The sequence below is a fragment of the Bos javanicus genome, chromosome 9, assembly GCF_032452875.1.
Source record: "Bos javanicus breed banteng chromosome 9, ARS-OSU_banteng_1.0, whole genome shotgun sequence".
Classification (NCBI taxonomy): domain Eukaryota; kingdom Metazoa; phylum Chordata; class Mammalia; order Artiodactyla; family Bovidae; genus Bos; species Bos javanicus.
Window position 1 is genome coordinate 62,483,993 of NC_083876.1, and position 25,847 is coordinate 62,509,839.

The window sequence follows — 25,847 nt, forward strand, 5'->3', positions numbered from 1 at the left end:
CCTAAACCAAGGTCCCTGATGGCATCCTTTGGGATGAAATGTGTCTTAAGTATTCCATTATATCCCCCAAGCCGAGTTCCTGGTTTCTTGGAAGGAAGTTAAATCTTCAGAAATAGGGCTTATGAGTAAAATCTGGCTGATTTGTTAATCATTAAAACCATGCCCCAAATCTTCCTTTTCTTCAACATGTTTCCCTCCCTGACCCTCTCTCAGTGCTTGCCCTAGTTCAGTTCAGTAGCTCAGTTGTGTCGGACTCTTTGTGACCCCATGAATCGCAGCATGCCAGGCCTCCCTGTCCATCACCAACTCCCGGAGTTCACTGAGACTCACGTCCATTGAGTCAGTGATGCCATCCAGCCATCTCATACTCTGTCGTCCCCTTCTCCTCCTGCCCCCAATCCCTCCCAGCATCAGAGTCTTTTCCAATGAGTCAACTCTTCGCATGAGGTGGCCAAAGTACTGAAGCTTCAGCTTTAGCATCATTCCTTCCAAAGAAATCCCAGGGCTGATCTCCTTCAGAATGGACTGGTTGGATGTCCTTGCAGTCCAAGGGACTCTCAAGAGTCTTCTCCAACACCACAGTTCAAAAGCATCAATTCTTCAGTGCTCAGCTTTCTTCACAGTCCAACTCTCACATCCATACATGACCACAGGAAAAACCATAGCCTTGACTAGATGAACCTTTGTTGGCAAAGTAATGTCTCTGCTTTTCAATATGCTATCTAGGTTGATCATAACTTTCCTTCCAAGGAGTAAGCGTCTTTTAATTTCATGGCTGCAGTCACCATCTGCAGTGATTTTGGAGCCCCCAAAAATAAAGTCTGACACTGTTTCCACTGTTTCCCCATCTATTTGCCATGAAGTGATGGGACCAGATGCCATGATCTTCGTTTTCTGAATGTTGAGCTTTAAGCCAACTTTTTTCACTCTCCACCTTCACTTTCATCAAGAGGCTTTTTGGTTCCTCTTCACTTTCTGCCATAAGGGTGCTGTCATCTGCATATCTGAGGTGATTGATATTTCTCCTGGCAATCTTGATTCCAGCTTGTGCTTCTTCCAGTCCAGCGTTTCTCATGATGTACTCTGCATAGAAGTTAAATAAGCAGGGTGACAATATACAGCCTTGACTCCTTTTCCTATTTGGAACCAGTCTGTTGTTCCATGTCCAGTTCTAACTGTTGCTTCCTGACCTGCATACAGATTTCTCAAGAGGCAGATCAGATGGTCTGGTATTCCCATCTCTTTCAGAATTTTCCACAGTTTATTGTGATCCACACAGTCAAAGGCTTTGGCATAGTCAATAAAGCAGAAATAGATGTTTTTCTGGAACTCTCTTGCTTTTTCCATGATCCAGCAGATGTTGGCAATTTGATCTCTCGTTCCTCTGCCTTTTGTAAAACCAGGTTGAACATCAGGAAGTTCATGGTTCACATATTGCTGAAGCCTGGCTTGGAGAATTTTGAGCATTACTTTACTAGCATGTGAGATGAGTGCAATTGTGCGGTAGTTGAGCATTCTTCTGGTACAAATAAATAACTACATGCACATTTAAGGTTTATCATAGTCTGAGGGGCATTTTTGGTGAAAACAATTTATTTGAAGCATTTTCTGCATGTGTTTTTTTTTTTTTTTTTGGACCACACCACATGGCATGTGGGATCTTAGTTCCCTGACCAGGAATCAGACCCAGGCTTCCTGCATTGGAAGCACAGTTTTAACAACAGGGCTGCCAGAAAAGTCCCTGGAACAATTTAGATACTATCTTAGGTATTTTGCCAGAGATTTAAAACACTAAACTATTCCTTCCAGGTGTTCCCTGTTTTATCAATGAAGTAGACAGGTTTGCAAGGCTAGGCTAATTAGTTTCTTGGAGGAACTCTGCCTGAAATTACTGTAGTTGTACACCAAGTTGTGGGGCCAGATACACAAATTCATAGGTTCCTTATTCTTATGTAGAGATTTTCAAATTTTCTCAGTTCCTGGTGACTTTTAGTGTCTTGATAATATTTCATTGCATGCCTAGGCCAAAAGGAGTGCCTAACTATCTGAACCTAGGCCAGAACCAGTACCTGCTGCTGCTGCTGCTAAGTCTCTTCAGTCGTGTCTGACTCTGTGCGACCCCATAGACGGCAGCCCACCAGGCTCCCCCGTCCCTGGGATTCTCTAGGCAAGAACACTGGAGTGGGGTGCCATTGCCTTCTCCGAGAACCAGTACCTAGTAGACCTAGATATGCAATAGTAGTGTGTATCTGACAAACGTCACTGTGTTTTCCTTGAAATTTAAAAATATCCTGCTTCACCCCCATGAGTTTGCTACAGTGTCCTGAAATAACTTGACACACAGTTTGAGAATACAGTTTTAATGTTTTAAGGCATTTAGCAATAAAGGTGAGTCACTCAGTAGTGTCCAACTTTTTACAACCCCATGGACTGTAGCCTGCCATGGGATTCTCCAGGCAAGAATGCTGGAGTGGGTTGCCATTTCGTTTTCCAGGGATTTAGGCATAATCCAATTCCAATTCATGTATGCTGCTGCTGCTGCTAAGACGCTTCACTCGTGTCTGACTCTGTGCAACCCCAGAGACAGCAGCCCACCAGGCTCCCCCATCCCTGGGATTCTCCAGGCAAGAACACCGGAGTGGGTTGCCATTTCCTTCTCCAATGCACGAAAGTGAAAAGGGAAAGTGAAGTTGCTCAGTCGTGCCCGACTCCTAGCGACCCCATGGACTGCAGCCTACCAGGCTCCTCCATCCATGGGATTTTCCAGGCAAGAGTACTGGAGTGGGGTGCCATTGCCTTCTCCGAATCATGTATGGTTCCCTTATTAAAAAAAACAAAAAACAAATAAAAATTGCTGTAATTCCACACCTTAGAGAGATGGATTTTTTATTATCTAGAGGATAATAAAACAGTGACATGTATCAAACATGGATAGCTCTCAAAAACAATGTTAGGTGAAAATAGGCAAGTTACAAATTAATGTATACCAAATAATAGGGTCTTTTAAAGTTTAAATCTTATTTATGAATGCAAATGTGTAATAAAAATGAGGACTGAAAGGATGCACACTCATTTAGGAGAGTGGTTATCTCAAGAAGAAAGGGAATAGGACTGAAAGAAGAACAAAGAAGACCCAGGTTTAATTTGTAATATTTTATATGTGTTATTAAATATTAAAGGCAAACATGACTGTAGCATAAATGTGGCATATAAAGCAAAGTATGGACTTAATGTGTTCTCCCAAAATTCATATGCTGAAATCCTAAGCCTAATGTGATGGTGGGGATTTCAATGGGTAATTAGGTTAAAAGGATGGAACCCTCATGAATGCAGTTAGTGCACTTATAAGAAGAGACCTGAGAGTTGGCTTCCTCTCTTTGCCTTCTACCATGTGAGGATACAATGAGAACAGTCATCTACAAGCCAGGAAGTAGGCTGTCATCAGACACCAGATTGGCCGGTTCCTTGCTCTTGGACTTCCTGGCCTCCAAAACTATGAGAAGTGAATCTTTGTTGTTTAAGCCACCCAGACTACAACACTTTGTTACAGCACTTTGAGCTGATTAAAACAATGACCAAATGTTGATATCTGTTATTAATTCTGGACAGGAGACCATATAGGTGTTTCTTACGTTTCTTATATGATTTATATTTTTCTATATCAAAACAAAAAACACACAAATCAGTACTGAGATAGAATTAAAAGAGATCAAACATTATTTGTCTAGAAAAGCTTTGATCAACTGTATCTTTAGCTATTTAATTTAATTTAGGATCATAAAATCTGAATCTTTTCTGAGGGTCCAAATAACCATGTGATACCTACTTTATTGTATTAAAAAAAAAAGCCCCAGCAGCTGTGCTTTATAAATCAGCTGTTTGCCAATACTAATAAGGTATAGCTTTTGCTACTAATTAGTTCCAACAGGTAGATTTACTCAAATTTATCACATTATTATGTTTAAAAAAAGACCATATCTTGTTAATTTTAAAAAAATTTCAGTATCATATATGACAGATGTTCAATAAATGTCTTTGGAATCAGAAAAACTAATATCCTTTTCTCAGCATTAAAAAAATGTTTTAACAATGAGGGGAAAAAGTGTTTAGGCATCATTATGCAGAAATTGTATAACACAGCTTGTAATTTTTATTACTGTTAAACATTATTTTAATTTTTACCATAATATATTCATATGGTTCAAAATTTAAAGGTCTAAACTCACTATAGAATGAAACCTAAGGCTCCATTCAACACTTGATTCCTAGCCACTCAATTCTCTCCTAAAGAATCAATCAAAATCTCCAGTTTTTTGTATTTCTCTAGAGGTATTTCACTGGAGAAGGCAAGGCAACCCACTCCAGTACTCTTGCCTGGAAAATCCCATGGACGGAGAAGCCTGGTAGGCTGCAGTCCATGGGGTCGCTAGGAGTCGGACACGATGGAGCGACTTCACTTTCACTCTTCACTTTTCACGCATTGGAGAAGGAAATGGCAACCCACTCCAGTGCTCTTGCCTGGAGAATCCCAGGGACAGGGGAGCCTGGTGGGCTGCTGTCTATGGGGTTGCACAGAGTCAGACATGACTGAAGCGACTTAGCAGCAGCAGCAGCAGAGGTATTTCATACCCGCACTAGCAAATACACAGTAACGTACCCTTGGCTCTATATACCATCTAGAGAGGACATTGATTAAACAGTTGTTTGGATGTCTAATAGATGTTTCAGATTCAACTTGTTCAAGCTGAATTCCTACTCTTCCGCCCCACAAAAACTCCTCCTGCAGCTTTCCTATCCTGTCCATCCGGCCTGTGTTCATCTAGCCCATCACGACCCCAGCCTTCAAGCTGCTCAGCCATCCCTGACTCCTCTCATTCATGGGCTACATCCAGTCTCTCAGAAAAGCCTGCTGACTACTTTGAAAATGTTTCTGGAATCTGGTCTCTGCTTGCCCCCTCCTCTGCTGTCTCCCAGATGGTGGCCACCAGCCCCTTAACAGGATCACTGCCTCCATGGCTCCCAGAGCTCTGTCCCCTTTACAGAATGTAAGCTCCACTATGGGTGAGATCTTTGCCTGTGTGGCTACAAGCACATCCCAAGTGTGGAGTGTGATGCCTGATACACAGCAGATGCTCAACGGTATTTGCCTAATAGATGAGCATATACGTAGATTAGACTGTGCATATCATTCACACCTTGACTTTACACTTAATGACATTCATTCAACAAATACTCTCAGAAGTCTTGGAAGTTTTTTTAATCAGCACAAATGTTTTTTCCCTCCTTTCTTATAGAAGCTTATTATTTCATTGGAATTGCATCATTGGAAAGATGTGCCATAATTGACATAACCAGTTCTATTGTTTCTAGTCTTTTGATTTTTACAAATATTACTGTAATGACAATCTGGTCCGTATATTGTTTTACATATATAAGAATATCTGTAGGATAAACTCCTAGAAGTGGAATTGCTGGGTCAAACAGTATACGCCTTTTAATTTCAACAGGTAGTGCCAAATTGAATCCCATAGAACTTGTGTAATTTATGTTCCTTCCAGCAATGCATGAGAGTCTTCTTCTCACACTTTCACCAACACAGTTTTATAATTTCTCATCTTTTCCAGTCTAATAGGTAGGAAATAAATTTTAATGTAATTTTAATTTACATTCCTCTTGATTATAACATTTTTTCATACATTTAAATGATGTTTGACTTTTTCCATTTTCCACTTATATTTTTGATCTATTTTTATATTGGATTGTTGATCCATTCCTTATTCAATTCCTAGAAATTATCCCTTTGCCTTAATAGGAAATGCAAATATTTTTTCTTATTTATGGTTTGTCTTTTGTCCTTGCTTATGATTTTGACCTAGCATATTTTTAAATTTTTATTGTTAAATTTATCATTTTTATTAATACTTTTTTCTTCTAGGCTTTATGTCAAACCTAAAAAGGCTCTCCTCAATCTGAAATAAACATTCTCAAGTGGCTTCTTCTAATATTTTTACAGGTTTGATTTTACTTTTAAACCTTTGATCCACCTAGAGTGGGCTTCCCTGGTGGTTCAGAAGGCAAAGAATCCACCTGCAATGCCAGAGACATGGGTTTGCTCCCTGGGTGGGGAAGATCTCCTGGAGAAGGGAATGGCAACCCACTCCAGTATTCTTGCCTGGATAATTCCATGGACAGGGGAGCCTGATGGGTTACAGTCCATGGAGTCGCAAAGAGTCAGACATGACTGAGCGACTAATACTTTCACTTTTTCACTTCTTCCAACTGGAATATACTCTGATGAACTGAAAAATAGGATTCAATCATTTCTGCCCTCAAAGACTATCTGGTTACCTCCAAACAATTAATTAAATAAGGCATCTTTTTTTTCACTACTTCAAAATGCCATTTTTGTCATATGCTGAATTAATAAGCAATATTAAGGAGATTCAGAATGGAATATTCCATAATTTGGGACAGCATCCCTAAGTTTCTCCTATACCTTTACACTTTATTCTCAGATCCTATTCTGTGACATTTGTTCTCTGTTCATGCCCCAGGACTACTGTTTCAGATTCTAATGGCACAGAGTGAAAAGGTGAGTGGCCCATCATTGCATTTATTGTCAGAATTTCCCTTAAAATACTTGCTGCTTATTTTTCCACCTAAAATTTAGAATCAGCTTATCTATTATGTCTCAAACAATGCCAAGACTGAGCTCAAAACAATAGTAACAACAGCAACCCTGTGGTGTTTCGGTGGGTTTCTATTACATTCACACTCTCCATGTCCAGTTTTAGCTATTGCCTTTAGTGTATTGAAATCAATGAAAAACAGGCTTTTTCTGTTTTGTCTCTGGGCTAATTGTTGCTGGACTTCTGGTTGCAGGGACATGCAGAGTTTCATCTTTATGACTGCCTTGCAAAGTTGTTTTGGGCTCTGAGCCCCTACAGTCCTGATGCCCCTCTATTTATTTTTCTCTTGTCAGTTCATGCTATTGTATAATTTAAAGTAGCTTGTTCAAAATCACAATTATAAGAGACTTACCCTAATACGCCTTTTATTAACTTCTTTTACGTGGAAATCTTACAATCCTGAAACAATCTCGCAGTCATTCCAATCCAATCTGTAGATTGTGAGTATGCCCTTTAAACTTGTAAACATACTTTCCATTGGAGTTCTTATAGATTCAGCCACATGCTGGTTTCTATGCCACCACTCAGGTGAAGTACATATTTTATCTTGCAGCTGTCTGTTCCTTAACAAAGTGCTTAACATCTGTAGTCAATAAACAGACTCCACAGGGTACAGAGATAAAGGAACTGAATAGAACAATTTTAAATGTCAACAGGCATCTCATACGATTAAATTTTTAAAGCGAAAATAAAGTTATATTACATTGACTAAATAGACTATAAAATTTTCAAGCAGTAGATAAATGATAATTCACACCCATCTATATACATAAAAGACTGAAGAAATAAGACTAATAAAATTGGTACATTTTAAAAATTAGAATCAGTGGCTATAGGATGTGCATGAGAGATGATGAGCCATATGTGACTTGTGATCTTATTTTTGTAGGGATGAAAAATAATAACTAACAGTTACCAATTACTACTTGTTTGTCAAGGAGTCTTTTTAGGCACTGAGTTTCCTTATGTTGATGACTAGAAGAGGAAGAGAAAGGCCATACCCTTCTAAAGTGGCACTCTCCCTGGGCAACTTGTCTAAATCATTCAGCAATAGAACAGTGGGGTTTTTTCCTGTGATGCTCTCATTACTTGGAGGAGGCTCGCTGGTAAAAGTCCACCGAGTTTATCTGTGAGACCAGAGAGTATGAAGCCAGACCATGACCCTGGACTCTCTGGAATGGGTGACAGCAGTTGCAGCATTGTGTTTTTGTGTCTTCCTGAAGCCTCTCCCAGTGATGCTGGAATTCCCTTGTATTCTGAAGAACTAGAAATGGTATTTGGTTAAGTAAGAATCTGTCGGCCTGAACCAGTGAAGGAAACAACCATCTTCTCTTGGCCAACTGACCACCTCAAGATGAACAAAACCATATGAGAACTAGGAAAATTTAACTTTGAGATTGTAGACTCCACTTTGCAGAAAACAAAATTTAAATCAAGCCATTCCTCAGCCTAGATGGGAGGGGAGTTTGGGGAAGAATGGATACATGTATATATATAGCTGATTCCCTTCACTGTTCACCTGAAACTATCACAACATTGTTAAATCAGTTATCAGTTCAGTTCAGTCGCTCAGTCGTGTCCGACGCTTTGCAACCCCATGGTCTGCAGCACAGCACACCAGGCTTCCCTGTCCATCACCAACTCCTGGAACTTACTCAAACTCATGTCCATCGAGTCATGAAGCCATTCAACCATCTCATCCTCTGCTGTCCCCTTCTCCTCCAGCCTTCAATCTTTCCCAGCATCAGGGTCTTTTCAAATGAGTCAGTTCTTCAAATAAGGTGGCCAAGGTATTGGAATTTCAGCTTCAGCATCTGTTCTTCTGATAAATATTGAGGACTGAGTTCCTTTAGGATGGACTTGTTGGATGTCCTTGCAGTCCAAGGGACTCTCAAGAGTTTTCTCCAACACCACAGCTCAAAAGCATCAATTCTTTGGCGCTCAGCTTTCTTTATGGTCCATCTCACATCCATACATGACTACTGGAAAAGCCATAGCTTTGACTAGATGGACCTTTGGCAAAGTAATGTCTCTCCTTTTTAATATGCTGTCTAGGTTGGTCATAGCTTTTCTTCCAAGGAGCAAGCATCTTTTAATTTCATGGCTGCAGTCACCATCTGCAGTGATTTTGGAGCCCCCCAAAATATATTCTGTCACGGTTTCCATTGTTTCCCCATCTATTTACCATGAAGTGATGGGACCAAAATGCCATGATCTTCGTTTTTTGAGTGCTGAGTTTTAAGCCAACTTTTTCACTCTCTTCTTTCACTTTGATCAAGAGGCTCTTTAGATCTTCTTCGCTTTCTGCCATAAATGTGGTGTCATCTGTGTATCTGAGATTATTGACATTTCTCCCAGCAATCTTGATTCCAGCTCGTGCTTCATTCAGTCCAGCGTTTTGCATGATGTACTCTGCATATAAGTTAAATAAGCAGGGTGACAATATACAGCCTTGACGTACTCCTTTCCTGATCTGGAACCAGTCTGTTGTTCCATGTCCAGTTCTAACTGTTGTTTCTTGACCTGCATACAGATTTCTCAGAAGGCAGGTCAGGTGGTCCATATTCCCATCTCTTTCAGAATTTTCCACAGTTTGTTGTGATCCACACAGTCAAAGGCTTTGGCATAGTCAATAAAGCAGAAGTAGATGTTTTTCTGGAACTCTCTTGCTTTTTCTATGATCCAAAACCTCTGGTTTGTATTGGTGTATAATCAGTTAAAGCCCAATATAAAAGAAAAAGTTTAAAAGAAAGAATGAAGGAGCACTACTCTGTTTTCTTTAATTAATTTTTTATTGAAGGATAATTGCTTTACAGAATTTTGCTGTTTTCTGTCAAACCTCAACATGAATCAGCCATAGGTATACGTATATCCCCTCCCTTTTGAAACTCCCTCCCATCTCCCTCCCCATCTCACTCCTCTAGGTTGATACAGAGCCCCTGTTTGAATTTCCTGAGCCATACAGCAAATTCCTGTTGGCTATCTATTTTACATATGGTACTCTTTCCATACATCTCACCCTCTTCTCCCGTCTCCCCATGTCCATAAGTCTATTCTCTATGTCTGTTTCTCCATTGTTGCCCTGTAAATAAATTCTTCAGTACCATTTTTCTAGATTCCGTATATATGTGTTAGAATACGGTATTTATCTTTCTCTTTCTGACTCACTTCACTCTGTATAATAGGTTCTAGGTTCATTCACCTCATTAGAACTGACTCAAATGCATTCCTTTTTATGGCTGAGTAATACTCCATTGTGTATATATACCACAACTTCTTTATCCATTCATATGCCCATGGACATCTAGGTTGCTTCCACATTCTAGCTATTGTAAATAGCACTGCAGTGAACAATGGGATACATGTGTCTCTTTCAATTTTGGTTTCCTCAGGGTATATGCCTAGGAGTGGAATTGCTGGGTCATTTCATCAGATAGCAGAACAACTGCAGCAGCAAAATCTTGAACATCTCAGACAGCAACTCCTGGAACAGCAGCAGCCTCAAAAGGTTGATAACCCCATCTTGTGGTCTTTATTGTTACCTCTGTCTACTGTCTGTCACTTGGTGATTTTTCTTCAGCTGGTTGTTACTCGGAAGATGAATCTTTTCAAGACCTTTACAGTTTTTGTTTGTTCTGTTTTTTTTGTAATCTCGAAATGTGCTCTGGCAGCTTATATATCTGTTGAGAAATTATGGAAATTATTTTCAGCATTCTGGAAGGAATTAGAGGACAGAAGACATGGTGTTTCAATATTACAGTGTGAAACTTTTTTTCCTCTCAGTTCCCTGTTAAGCAAGATCATGGTGATTTTGCTATTGTTGATGATGATGATGACTAAGTAAGTTGCTATCTTTAATTAGACTCTTGGTAGGTGGCAAGAGCTTTATTAGGCATGATTACAGTTAATGCTTATCAGACAGTTTTTTTACAGTTCATTTTAATCTTTCATTTGATCCTTTTCTTTAAAAAGGTATAGTTTCTTTGACCACGTCTTTTATATGCTGAGATATAGGTATTTTGAGTCTCATTTACACTGTAGGAAATTGAAGCTTAGTGAAATGAAGCATCCACTGTTAAAGTGCACTGCTACTATGAAATACCTTCCATCATAAGACTCACCATTATTTTATATATACCCAAGAATTTTAAAATATTTCTAAAGTATATGTAGGCTTCCCAGGTTGCACAGTTGTCTCCTGCATTGGCAGGAGAAATGGAGTTTCAATCTCTGAGTCAGGAAGATTCACTGCTCCAGAATTCTTGCCTGGAAAATTCCATGGACAGAGAAGCCTGGCAAGCTACAGTCCATGGGGTTGCAAAGAGTCAAACAGAACTGAGTGAATGGACACACACACACAAATTACATGTAACATTCCATGTAGTTTTAAGAATCTTCTAAATTTCAGACATGATGAAATGTAAAGTTGTACCTTAGAATGGATAACATATGTCAAATTATTGTGAAGCTAAGGTTAAATCCATTGCAAAGCCTGATGTTGCTCTATTTGAGAAATAGTTATGGATGTAAAACTGTTTACATTATGAATTTCTGGGAATCTCATACTTCTTCTAATCAAATCTTTTTGGTGCTAATGAATTTAATACAATACCACAAATGTTTTTAAAGTATGAGCATTGTTAGACTGATGATACATTCAGAGAAGAACAGAGAAGCATTTTGCCTCAAGTAAGCTCTTCTCTAGTAGAATATGTATATCTATTTGATTACAAGGTAGAATACTGGTTTTGTAATAGAGGTATAAATGAAGGACTATGGGAATATGGAAGAGGGAAGATTAGTTTCTATAGAAAACCTTAGACACTGTTAGGGTCTGATGTTGTCCTTTCAATGCAAATGGTAATGGATTTTGTTGATATTTGTATGTTGGAACTTGTACCTGGAATCATGAGAATGCAATTCCATACCTTGTTTTGAAGAAATAATTCTGATAGAAGTAGGTGCATTATTTTATGTCAGGAAAATAAAATATATCTGTGCTTGAGAATTTAGGAACTTGAGGACAAAGGAGAGTAAAAAACATTTGAATATTATTTAAAAACACAAGTTGTGATTCAAGGAAAGGAAACAGATTGTCAGTGATATAAGAAACTTCAGAGCTGTTACAGAGCCAAGAGGTAGTAGTAATGGAAGTTTATTTACTCACCTATAAATGTGACACTTTTGAATTTCCTTAGTTCTAACTTCATTTCAGAAGTTTTAGCAGAAACAATAAAATGAAGGTTTAACAGAAAAAGAAAAAAAAAGAATTCTGGTCTTAGTTGATTGCTTTATATATCATGTCCACGATTTTAGAAGGTATAGTAATAGAATCTCTTTGAAAGGAATAAATGTTCTTAAAAGCTTCCTTGTTCAAAAATGGCAGTGAAGAAAAAAAGCAACTTTTCTTAGGTGTAAGATGAATAGGGTTTAAACCTATCACAAATTTAAAATTGAAGAGTAAACATCAACAGAGTAGCAGTTAAATTCAATCAGTTGTGTAATTGGCTCTACAAAACCAGTTATGTTTTTAAGATGAAGTGTTTTTATTTAAATATGTTTTTATTTAAGATGGGGTGGAATATGCAGAAAAACTAAGTGTTTCTATTCACCGCTAAGCTCAGTGTGGCTACCTAAAGTTTTCATAGTCTCAGAGTGAAGAGGATATTAGGATTGCTAGTGCCGCTCTGTTTCTTGCAGCCCTGACCACACTTGGGTAAGGCCTTGAGGTCTTTTGTCAAATGATGGAAAGCTGGTGGAAAACGGGAGAACTTTCTGAAAATGGTTGAATCATGAGGAACTAACAATCACGTCATAAAAGGAATGATTTCTGTTGTCTTGAGTAAGTTGGAGTTGTGTTTTGATAATTGTTTTATCAGATATCCAAAAGATGTCAGATAATTCAGAATGAAATGCTCATGATGAAAGTGATAAGACAAAGAACTTTAAACAAAGTGTTAGAAATAAAAAGATTAGAAAAGATTCAGCCAATTAATAATAAAGAGCTATCAGTGGGATATCAGCAATATGTAACTTACTTTGCTTCAGTAGTTCTTTATTGTTGTTATTTGGTCGTTAAGTCTTGTCCAACACTTTGTGACCTCATGGTCTGCAGCACACCAGGCTTCCCTATCCTTCACTATCTCCCAGAGTTTGCTCAGATTCGTGTCAGTTGAGTCAGTGATAATATCTAACCATCTTATCCTCTGTCACCTGCTTCTCCTCTTGCCCTCAGTCTTTCCCAGCATCAGGGTCTTTTTCAGTGAGTTGACTCTTCGCATCAGGTGGCCATAGTATTGGAGCTTCAGCTTCAGCATCAATCCTTCCAGTGAATATTCAGGGTTGATTTCCTTTAGGATTGACTATCCGAGGGACTTTCAAGAATCTTCTCCAGCACCACAGTTTGAAAGCATCCTTTCTTCAGCTCTCTGCTTTCTTTATGGTCCAACTGTCACATCCATACATGACTACTGGAAAAAGCATAGCTTTGACTAGACGGACCTTTGTCAGCCAAGTGATGTGTCTGTTTTTTAATACGCTGTCTAGATTTGTCATAGTTTTTCCTCCATAGCTTAGACCTTAGATGTAGTTAAGGGTCCAGTCAACCTAATGCTAATTGCAAGATCATAAAATAAATTGTAGTTGAATTTTATCATAATTTTTAAATACAGTTTTATTTTTTGGCTGTCCTGGGGCTTCCTTGCTGCTTGGACTTTTCTCTAGTTGGGATGAGCTAGCTTCTCATTGCTGGAGAAGGCGATGGCACCCCACTCCAGTACTCTTGCCTGGAAAACCCCATGGATGGAAGAGCCTGGTAGGCTGAAGTCCATGGGGTCGAGAAGAGTTGGATATGACTGAGCGACTTCACTTTCACTTTTCACTTTCATGCACTGGAGAAGGAAATGGCAACCCACTCCAGTGTTCTTGCCTGGAGAATCCCAGGGACGGGGTGGGCTGCCGTCTATGGGGTCGCACAGAATCAGACGCAACTGAAGTGACTTAGCAGCAGCAGCAGCATGGTGGTTTTGTTCCTAGTTTTTTAAGGAATCTCCATACTGTCTTTCATAGTGGCTGTATCAATTTACATCCCCACCAACAGTGCAAGAGTGTTCCCTTTTCTCCACACCCTCTCCAGCATTTTTTGTTTGTAGACTTTTGGATGAGGGCCATTCTGACCGGTGTGAGATGGTACCTCACTGTAGTTTTGATTGGCATTTCTCTAATAATGAGTGATGTTGAGCATCTTTTCATGTGTTTGTCAACCATCTGTATGTCTTCTTTGGAGAAATTTCTGTTTAGGTCTTTTTCCCACTTTTTGATTGGGTTGTTTGTTTTTCTGGTATTGAGTTGTATCAGCTGCTTGTATATTTTGGAAATTAATCCTTTGTCAGTTCTTTCAAAATTTCAAAAATTTGCTATTTATTTTCTCCCATTCTGAGGGTTGTCTTTTCACTTTGCTTATAGTTTCCTTTGCTGTGCAAAAGCTTTTATGTTTAATCAGGTCCCACTTGTTTACTTTTGTTTTTATTTCTGTTACTCTAGGAGGTGGGTCATAGGGGATCTTGCTTTGGTTTATGTCATTGAGTGTTCTGCCTATGTTTTCCTATGAGAGTTTTATAGTCTCTGGTCTTACATTTAGATCTTTAATCCATTCTGAGTTTATCTTTGTGTATGGCATTAGGAAGTGCTCTAGTTTCATTTTTTTACATGTAACTGTCCAGTTTTCCCAGCACCATTTATTGAAGAGGCTATCTTTGCCCCATTGTATATTCTTGCCTCCTTTGTCAAAGATAAGTTACCCATAGGTGCATGGGTTTATTTCTCGGCTTTCTATCTTGTTCCATTGGTCTATATTTCTGCTTTTGTGCCAAGACCATACTGTCTTGATGACTGTAGCTTTGTAGTACAATCTGAAGTCAGGAAGCTTGATTCCTCTGGCTCCATCCTTCTTTCTCAAGGCTGCTTTGGCTATTCGGGGTCTTTTGTGTTTCCATATGAATTGTAAAATTTTTTTGTTCTAGTTCTGTGGAAAATGCCATTGGTAATTTGATAGGGATCACATTGAATCTGTAGATTGAATTCAGTAGTATAGTCATTTTCACAATATTGATTCTTCCTACTCAGGAACATGGAATATCCCTCCGTTTATGTCATCTTTGATTTCTTTATTTCATTATTGTCTTATAATTTTCTGTGTACAGTTCTTTCATCTCCTTAGGTAAGTTTATTCCTAGATATTTAATTCTTTTTGTTGCAATGGTGAATGGGATTGATTCCTTAATTACTCTTTCTGATTTTTCATTGTTAGTATATAGAAATGCAAGTGATTTCCGTGTATTGATTTTGTATCCTGCAACTTTGCTAAATTCACTGATTAGCTCTAGTAATTTTCTGATACTATCTTTAGGGTTTTCTATGGACAGTATCATGTCATCTGCAAATAGTGAAAGTTTACTTCTTGTTTTCTGATCTGGATTCCTTTTATTTCTTTTTCTTCTCTGATTGCTGAAGCTAGAACTTCTTGAACTATGTTGAATAATAGTGGCAAAAGTGGACACACTTGTCTTGTTCCTGATCTTAGGGGGATGCTTTCACTTTTTCACCACTGAGAATCATGTTTGTTATAGGCTTATCATATAGGCCTTTACTATGTTGAGGTAGGTTCCTTCTATGCCCATTTTTTGAAGAGTTTTAATCATAAATAGGTGCTGAATTTTGTCAAAGGCTTTTTCTGCATCTATTGAGATGATCATATGGTTTTTATCTTTCAATTTTTTTAAATGGTATATCACATTGATTTCCATATACAGAAGAATCCTTGCCTCCCTAAAATAAACCTAACTTGATCATGGTGTGTGCTTTCTGATGTGCTGCTGAATTCTGCTTGCTATAATTTTGTTGAGGACTTTTGCATCTATGTTCATCAGTGATATTGGCCTATAGTTTTCTTTTTTTGTGTTGTCTTTGTCTGATTTTAGTATCAGGGTGATGGTGGCCTCGTAGAATTAATTTAGAAGTGTTCCTTCCTGTTCAATTTTTTGAAAGAGTTTTAGAAGGATAGGCATTAGCTCTTCTCTAAATGTTTGATAGAATTTTCCTGTGAAGCCATCTAGTCCTGGGCTTTGGTTTTTTGGGAGATTTTTTATCACAGCTTCAATTTCAATGCTTGTAATTGGGTTTTTCATAATTTCTATTTCTTCCTGGTTCAGTCTTGGAAGATTGAGCTTTTCTAAGACTCTGAACATTTAAAAATCAAGCTATTTTGTCACTATTGTGGACAGGACTTAGCACAAAGCAAGACTACCAGTTTGGCTAGAAGGCTACTGAGGGTAGAAATTAACAGCTTGGCAGTATAACATGACATGAGTTAGGAAGTGAGCTGTGAGCACATTATTGCTACTTCTCCAGCCTTCAACAATGTTATAACACATGTATTCACTATCCTTGTACCTACTTAACTGATTTCTCTAAGACTGAGGACCACCCTTACTTCTTATACTAAGAACCTGAGCATCTAACACAGTACCTGATACAGTAGGTTGCTCCCTACTGCATGTTGAATAAACAAAGTCAATCACTAATATCCCATACATCCCTATGTTTTCTGCTGCTGCTGCTAAGTCGCTTCAGTTGTGTCCAACTCTGTGCGACCCCATAGACAGCAGCCCACCAGGCTCCCCCGTCCCTGGGATTCTCCAGGCAAGAACACTGGAGTGGGTTGCAATTTCCTTCTCCAATGCATGAAAATGAAAAGTGCTTTCTAAAGATGTAGATTCTTTAAAACAGATTGTAGAGCTTCTAGAGGTAAGTATATTTCTAGTTAAAATGCACAACTCTGTGGATATATTCTATTATGTGATTAAATGATAATCCTTCAAATGGACCAATAATAGAAATAACCCTTCTTGGGAACACTGAGGTGGGGGGTGGGGTGCAGTGAGATGAAAAATACTTGTGCATAGAGTGATATGTCAAGGACACTGTCTGGCCCTGGAGTTTGCTATGGGTCCTCAGCAGAGAGTCTAGTGAATTTTAAGGTTCAGCGGTAGGAAATAGACACCCAAAGCAGGTGAGATGGAAAGAGTGCTATGAGAAACAGTAAGTATCACATATAGTTACAAATAGGGAAAGGCAGACCAATGAACTTGGATCCCTGCCAATTTTAAAACCTAGCATGCAGTTGCTATGTATTAAAGAAAAATTTGAACTTCGTTCAATTCAATATTAAAGTGTTTCTATTTAGAACTAACTACCTGGAATATGAAGTCAGGTGGGCCTTAGAAAGCATCACTATGAACAAAGCTAGTGAAGGTGATGGAATTCCAGTTGAGCTCTTTCAAATCCTGGAAGATGATGCTGTGAAAGTGCCGCACTCAATATGTCAGCAAATTTGGAGAACCCAGCAGTGGCCACAGGACTGGAAAAGGTCAGTTTTCATTCCAATCCCAAAGAAAGGCAATGCCAAAGAATGCTCAAACTACCACACAATTGCACTCATCTCACATGCTAGTAAAGTAATGCTCAAAATTCTCCAAGCCAGGCTTCAGCAATACATGAACCATGAACTTCCAGATATTCAAGCTGGTTTTAGAAAAGGCAGAGGAACCAGAGACCAAATTGCCAACATCTGCTGGCTCATCAAAAAAGCAAGAGAGTTCCAGAAAAGCATCTATTTCTGCTTTATTGACTATGCCAAAGCCTTTGACTGTGTGGATCACAATAAACTGTGGAAAATTCTGAAAGAGATAGGAATACCAGACCACCTGACCTGCCTCTTGAGAAACCTATATGCAGGTCAGGAATCAACAGTTAGAACTGGACATGGAACAACAGACTGGTTCCAAATAGGAAAAGGAGTACGTCAAGGCTGTATATTGTCACCCTGCTTATTTAACTTCTGTGCAGAGTACATCATGAGAAACGCTAGGCTGGAAGAAGCACAAGCTGGAATCAAGATTGCCGGGAGAAATATCAATCACCTCAGATATGCAGATGACACCACCCTTATGGCAGAAAGTGAAGACGAACTAAAAAGCTTCTTGATGAAGGTGAAAGTGGAGAGTGAAAAAGTTGGCTTAAAACTCAACATTCAGAAAACGAAGATCATGGCATCTGGTCCCATCACTTCATGGGAAATAGATGGGGAAACAGGGGAAACAGTGGGGGCTCCAAAATCATTGCAGATAGTGCTTTCAGCTATGAAATTAAAAGACACTTACTCCTTGGAAGGAAAGTTATGACCAACCTAGACAGCATATTCAAAAGCAGAGATATTACTCTGCCAACAAAGGTCCATCTAGTCAAGGCTATGGTTTTCCCAGTGGTCATGTATGGATGTGAGAGTTGGACTGTGAAGAAAGCTGAGTGCCAAAGAATTGATGCTTTTGAACTTGGTGTTGGAGAAGACTCTTTTTTTTTTTTTTTTAGAGCAGTTTTTGTTTTCTTTCTTTTTTTTTTTTTAATTTTATTTTATTTTTAAACTTTACATAATTGTATTAGTTTTGCCAAAGTCCCTTGGACTGCAAGGAGAGCCAACCAGTCCATTCTAAAGGATATCAGTCCTGGGTGTTTATTGGAAGGACTGATGCTGAGGCTGAAACTCCAATACTTTGGCCACCTCATGTGAAGAGTTGACTCACTGGAAAAGACACTGATGCTGGGAGTGATTGGCAGGAGGAGAAGGGGATGACAGAGGATGAGATGGCTAGATTGCATCACCAACTCGATGCACATGAGTTTGGGTGGATTCCGGGAGTTGGTGATGGACAGGGATGCCTGGCGTGCTGTGATTCATGGGGTCGCAAAGAGTCGGACAGGACTGAGTGACTGAACTGAACTGACTGAGAGTAAAATCATTTGTTTTCAATCCTGCTATTTGGAATCAGATGGCAATGAGCTGAATGCATTTGCACTTTTCAAATGGGGTGACTTGATGCAGAATACCCAACCTCAACGTGCTTAAATTTCTTTACCTGGTTATTGTGAGACAGAAGTTGAATAATACAGGTGAAGCATTCATGCATGGCCTGACTTCTGATAACTGGACAGCAAATGTCAATGGTTTCTTCTTTTCTCTCCTGAGTGATTTCAGCCAAGCAGTCAAGCAGAAAGGAGAGCTTATTAGAGGTAGCACAATGTCAAAATCCTCTGTTCTGTAAACAAACTGGAGTTGTGCCAAATAGTGTCTACTATTCTACTATGGCTTCAGTGGAAATAAGGCCCCCAAAGCTAGACTATGCAGGCTTTAATAGGTCAAATGGAAACCAAAGTTAGAGAAAGACAATATCAGAGTGACTTCTTGGTCACATAAAAGTCCAGGGATTACTATACAGTCAATCCCAGTGCTTTGTGACTGTTATGGGTCTGGGTAGCTTCTTCATCTCTCCTAGGGATGCTAGGCACCTGTTTCCCAGCCCACAGGGTTATTGTCTCTAAAAACTAGGTTCTTGTCTTGGTGGAATGACTTCTAGAAAATTAAACTACAGTAATTTCTAAGGGTCTTCACATTAAGTTTCCAGATGGTCTCTAGGAATTAACATACCTTCCTAAGTATTAGAAACCATGGAAGCTGGACTTCCCTGGTGGTCCATTGGTTAAGACTACTGCTTCCAATGCAGGGGGTGTGCGTTCGATCTCTGATCTAGGAGCTAAGATCCACGTGCCACAGGATGCAGCCAATAAATAAATAAATAAAACTTGTTTTAAAAGAGAGAGAATTAAACAACAACACAGAAACAGACTTACAGACTTTGAGCATGAGCTTATGGTTGCAAAGGTGTGGCAGGGGGAAGGTGAGGGGAGGAGATAAGGAGTTGGGGATGGACATGTACACACTGCTATATTTTAAATGGATAACCAGGGCTTCCCTGGGGGCTCAGTGGTAAAGAATCCACTTGCCAATGCAGGAGGCATGAGTTTGATGCCTGATCCGGGAAGGTCCCATGTGCCATGGAGCAACTAAGCCCATGTACTGCAACTATTAAGCCTGTGCTCTAGATCCTGGCCTGGGAGCTGCAGCTACTGAAACCTGCACACCTTAGAACCTGTGCCTGGCCACAAGAGAAGCCACTGCGATGAGAAGCCTGCACACTACAACTAGAGAGTAGCCTGAGCAGCAATAAAGATCCAGCACACCAAAAATAAATTTTAAAAAATTATTTAAAAAAAAAAGATAACTGACAAGGACCTACTATACAGCACAGGGAACTCTGCTCAATGTTACGTGGCAGTCTGGATGGGAGAGGAGTTTGGGGGAGAATGGATGCATGTACATGGCTGAGTTCCTTCGCTGTTCACCTAAAATTATCACAACATTGTTAACTGGATATATCCCAATGCAAAAAAAAAAAAAAACAAACCCATAGGAACCACATAGACTCTTACTGTACGGGGAGCATCTAAGACAACAAAGAAAAATGCACTCTTTATGTGCTTTTTAAAGTAACTCTCTAGGGAATTCCCTGACGGTCTGGTGGTTAAGACTCTGAGCTTCCACTGCAAGGGGAGAACAGGTTCCATCCTTGGTCGGGGAAATAGGATCCTGCTGCTGCTAAGTCACTTCAGTCATGTCCGACTCTTCGAGACCCCATGGACTGCAGCCCACCAGGCTCCTCCGTCCATGGGATTTTCCAGGCAAGAGTACTGGAGTGGGGTGCCATTGCCTTCTCCGAGTAGGATCCTAACAGCCTTAATAACTTATGTGGGGCTTAGTATCAAAGGTTTAGAGCGGCCTCTCCAGGCACGGTACTCAGAGTAATTGGTATCAGGAGGGTTACTAAGTGTTCTCAAGATAAGTTATACTAAAAATTGGTTCACTCGGGGCATCCTGCTTTTCAAAAATACCCTGATTTAGTTTCAGTCAGGTTTTGCCAGAAAACTTGAGTAAGGGTTCCACTGAGATTTCAAAGACATCTCTCACTTTCAATTTTCACTTGACATTGAGATTCTCACCTTTGAGCATCAAGCAGTTGATCTCTCTCCAGAACCCTGAGGGGAACCTGCCCTTCTTGATGCTGGTGTGAGGAGGGGGTGCTCCAGGCTATGCCCCTACATAAATTCCTCCCTGGGCTCCACATTAGGAGGGCTCCGCAAGCACATTCAGTGAAGGTTGATCAATTCTTGACTCTTGGCCGATGTCCACTGAAAGAGTAAGTGTTCCGCACAGTAATATAGACTTGCCCACTGCAATTACAATGTATTTTGAAAGCAGGGCACCCCTGACACCTCCTCAGTGTTTGCACAGGCACAAAATTAGGCTGATGTGCTGTAGTTGCAGAACACACATGGGTTTGCAGTCAAACAATTCTGTGATTTTTCAGCAATCGATTTTACTTCTTTGAGTCTCAGTTTCCTAATTTTCAAATCAGAGGTAACAGGAGGCATCTTACAGGATTGCTGTGAGATTTCAGTTAAGACAAGGTTTAGAAGGAACTTAGTGCAACAGCTGACACACGCAGCAGATGCTCCATCAGTGGTCACTGCTATATTTCCCATTCTTTTTTTTTTTTTCATCCACAAGGACCATCCTTATCAGTGCCATAGAAACAAGAGACTGCTGAGGCATTGTAGATGGGACAATCTCATTTTCAGTTTACTCTCAACTTTTTCTGCTGAGATTATCCATTCACTTTGAACTTTAATTCTCAGAGGTCTATCATCTTGGAGACATTCAAGTTAGAAAGAACTGTGGTGTGAAGTGATCAAATCAAAGTGAAGGATTTGGATAAGAATAAAGATGCTGTTTCTCTAACTTGGCCTTGGGACAGGCAGAGCTGAGTGAGGAAAAGGAATGAAGAGGTCCCCTCCCACCATGCTTAGTGCTGACTCCAGGCTACAGGGCAAAAGGCAAGTGAGGGTCAGGGATCAGGTCAATCTGTCCTTACAGGGCCCCCTGAGATCATCCGTACAACATGAGGGCTGATTAGCATTTTGGGGGAGGGGGTGGAGGAGTCCTCTGGTGAGCAGGTCAAGCTGGAATCAGGACAGTAAGAAGATCTCTAACTCCACCCTTCTCAAAAGCATCCAAATTAAAATCCTTAGGAAACTTCCCTGGAGGCTCAGTGGTAAAGAATCTGCCTGTAATGCAGGAGAAACGTGTTCGATCCCTGGGTCAGGAAGATCCCCTAGAGGAGGAAATGGCAGACTACTCCAGTATTCTTGCCTGGAAAATCCCATGGACAGAGGAGCCTGGCAGGCTACAGTCCATGGGGTTGCAAGGAGTCGACATGACTGAGCACGAGCAAACACAAAACTAAGGGAAGCTAAGAGTTGGGATTGGGGTGGGAGCTGAAGGTGAAGTATGCTGCTAAGTCACTTCAGTAGTGTCTGACTCTGTGTGACCCCATAGACAGCAGCCCACCAGACTCCCGTCCCTGGGGTTCTCCAGGCAAGAACACTGGAGTGGGTTGCCATTTCCTTCTCCAATGCATGAAAGTGAAAAGTGAAAGTGAAGTCGCTCAGTCGTGTCCGACTCTTAGTGACCCCATGGACTGCAGCCTACCAGGCTCCTCCATCCATGGGATTTTCCAGGCAAGAGTACTGGAGTGGAGTGCCATTGCCTTCTCAGAAGGTGAAGTACAAACAAGGAAAATACTGAAGACTAAAAACAGGGGTCATGTAATTTATTCTGATCTGGTTGCAACCTGAGAAACTAGATTCCTTTTTCCAAACCAAAAAAACAAGTCACCTGTTTTCTTTTTATGTTACTCACTGTATCACTGATGCCAATAGAGACACCTTAATTGTGGCCACGAAGTGAACCCCTTTAGAAGATGCTTTTCTTCTGCTCCTCTACAGAGTGTGCTTAGCTGAAAACTTCTGGGTAACTACAATAATTCAGACACAATCCTAGGTACAACTTCCTCTCCCTTCTGCTGCTGCCAAGTCACCCCAGTCGTGTCTGACTCTGTGTGACCCCATGGACGGCAGCCCACCAGGCTCCCCCATCCCTGGGATTCTCCAGGCAAGAGTACTGGAGTGGTGGAGTGGGTTGCCATTTCCCTCTCCCTTCTAGAAGAGACAAAAACGATCCATGACAGACAAGGATAAACCACGTCTTTCCAGTCCTAATCACGGATGCCACAAAGACACACACCCAGAGATTCAACCAATCAAGCACCAAGGCCTTTATCTCTGAACAAAATAATGATGAAAGGCATGAGCTAAAGACTCCCTTTCTGGATTTGAAACTGGCTATGACCTTTCCTTACTGTATGGCACTGAGAAAGTGACTTGACCTGTCTGTACCTGAATTAATGGTTCCACGTGAACACGAATGATTCCACTTGTATACACCTGTCTGGCACACACTAGCACTCCCCAGTGTCAGCTGCTGTTCTTATCTATTCAAGTCTGAAAAACCCAGGTCCAGGTCTCTTTCAAGCAGCCATCTGCCTGTGCCTTGCAGTATTCTGAATTCCCACCCTGTCACCAGCTATGTGCCCTGGCGAAAGTTATTGAATCTCCCCGAGCCTCAGTTTCCCTCCTGATAAATTGGGTACAATTACAACTACTTTCAGAAATCATTGTGAAGATTAAATATTAATGTTTGTAATGTGCTTCTCTGTTGATGGAATGTAAATTGGTGCAGCCATTATGGAAACAGTATAGAGGTTCCTTAGAAAACTAAAAATAGAACTACCATATGATCCAGCAATCTCACTCCTGAGCACATATCCAGAAAAGATGAAAGCTCTAATTTTAAAAGACACATGCACACACACACATGCACATACATCCCAATGTTCACTGCAGCATTATTTACAATAGCTAAGACATGGAAACAATCCAGCTGCCCATCAACAGATAACTGGTTTATATCACACACTGGAACATTACTCAGCCATAAAAGTTGCCATTTGCAGCAGTGTGGATGGACCTAGAGAATAACATACTGAGTGAAGTAACCAGACACAGAAAGATAAATATTACATGATACCACTTACATGTAAGATCTGAAAATAACACAAACAAAGCTATATACAAAACAGAAACAGAGTCACACAGAAAACAAACGTATGGTTACCAAAGGGGAAAGAGGTGGGAAGGAGGATAAATTAGGAGTGTGGGACTAACATACACACATACTATATATAAAATAAACAATAAGGATTTACCATAGAGTGCAGGGAACTATATTCAATACCCTATAATAACCTATAATGGAAAATAATCTGAAAAATAATATATGTACTATATATAATTGAACTTTGCTGTATACCTGAAACTAACACAACATTGCATATCAACTGTACTTCAACTTTAAAAATGTGCTTCACACATGTAAATATATTAGTACATAGTAGTCTTCATTTTATCATTTGTCAAAAGAGAGATAACCTTCACCCCTGTCTTGTCTATCCCATTGATTGCTGGGAGAAGAATGTATTGTGAGAATGTACTGGAAAAAGAAGTGTAAAGTACTATGTACATGTTCTGGTTTCCAGCCCCTAGGCAATCGATGGTACAGGCTGCAATAGTTCTGCAGAATCAGGAAGCTAAACACTAGGAGAGTGTAGTCCATTACGCAGTTGTAAACAAATCGGTGCTTTTACCATTAGGAAATCCCAGACCAGTCAATGTAAACAAGTTCACCTAAGGCTTGCTTGACAACAGCACTTTTTAATTTACTGAAAACTGCTTTCCAGGTATTTAATTTTAAAGCCACCAGTATAGGCTGGTAATTAATAATTTAAGGATGTTACATTAAGATGGATAGATTTTTTTTTTTTTTGGAGAATTCTTTATGGCTTGGGTTTTCTTCTATTTTAATTCAGTAGATGCTGATATGTTAGTTCGCATTGTGGCATATAATGATTTTCTGCATTTTGACCCAAAGAAGATGAGTTCGAAGTACTCCTGGGCTTGGGTATAAAATAAGGGGACCACCCCCCTCAATTCCTGAGGCAAGGAATCTGACCTCAAAGACATTTATCTTTCACAAATGGCAAATATGAGGGAATTCTTTCTGAATTATTTTACATAGGGTTCCCAGAATTTAAGTTTTTTCCTATTGAACTTGAGAAACATTGCTTTTTTCCCTACAAAGCTATTGCAGTTCACCAAATAATAATCTCTAGGCTAGGTTACTAGACATACTGGAGGTCAGCACACCTCTCCACAATGGAAATCCTTGAAGAACACTTCCTTTTATTTGTTTTTAACTGCAACAAATACTAAAAGAGTTAAATGTCTGATGGAAACATGAGTAAAGCCAGATATACAAGTTTAGACTTCCATGAAATCTTTTTTCCTCTTAGCCAGTTTTGTTTGCTTTTTGATTTTGATGTGGACCATTTTTAAAGTCTTTATTGAATTTGTTACAATATTGCTTCTGCTTTATGGTTTGGTTTTTTGACTCCAAGGCATGTGGCATCTTAGTTTCCCAACCAGGGATCCAACTCACACCCCCTGAAGTGGAAGCAGTCTTAACCACTGGACTGCCAGGGAAGTCCTAAAACAGACCAATAACAAGGTATATAACTGATATGACTGCATGTTCCAGGGTTGACTGGAGATGACCTGGCGGTAAGGAGAGCTTTGGAGAGGCCACTAGGTTAGATAAGGAAAGCATTTATGTAGTCTAGGACAAAGCAATGATGTTGAAATTTAAGAGAAGGGACAGAATTTGGGAAATACTGCTAAAGTGACTGTGAAAAGAATATTGGTAGAGGGAAGGGAGAAAGGGGAGTGGAAAAGTTCAGGTTTTAGCTTAAGAAGACAAGGTACGAACAGTGCAGCAGGCATTTGGAGACATAAAGAGAGAGACAGGTTTAAGACAAGTTGTTGTCGTTCAGTTGCTAAGTCATGTCTGACTCTTTTTGATCGCATGGGCTGTAGCCCACCAGGCTCCTCTGTCCATGGGATTTCCCAGGCAAGAACACTGGAGTGGGTTACTATTTCCTTCTTTATGTTCTGGTTTTTTAGCTGTGAGGCATGTGGGATCTTAGCTTACCCACCAGGGATTGAACTCACGCTTCCTGCGCTGGAAGGTGACTACTTAACCACTAAATTGTGGGGGAAGTACCACCTCCTAGTCCGTTTTGACCCCTCTCACTGTTATCTCTCCTCCATTAGACTTGGAGCCCATTGTAGCCTGAAATGTGCTTTTGAATATTTTGGTTTTCCATCAAAACGCTTACAGCTCAATAGTACCATGCA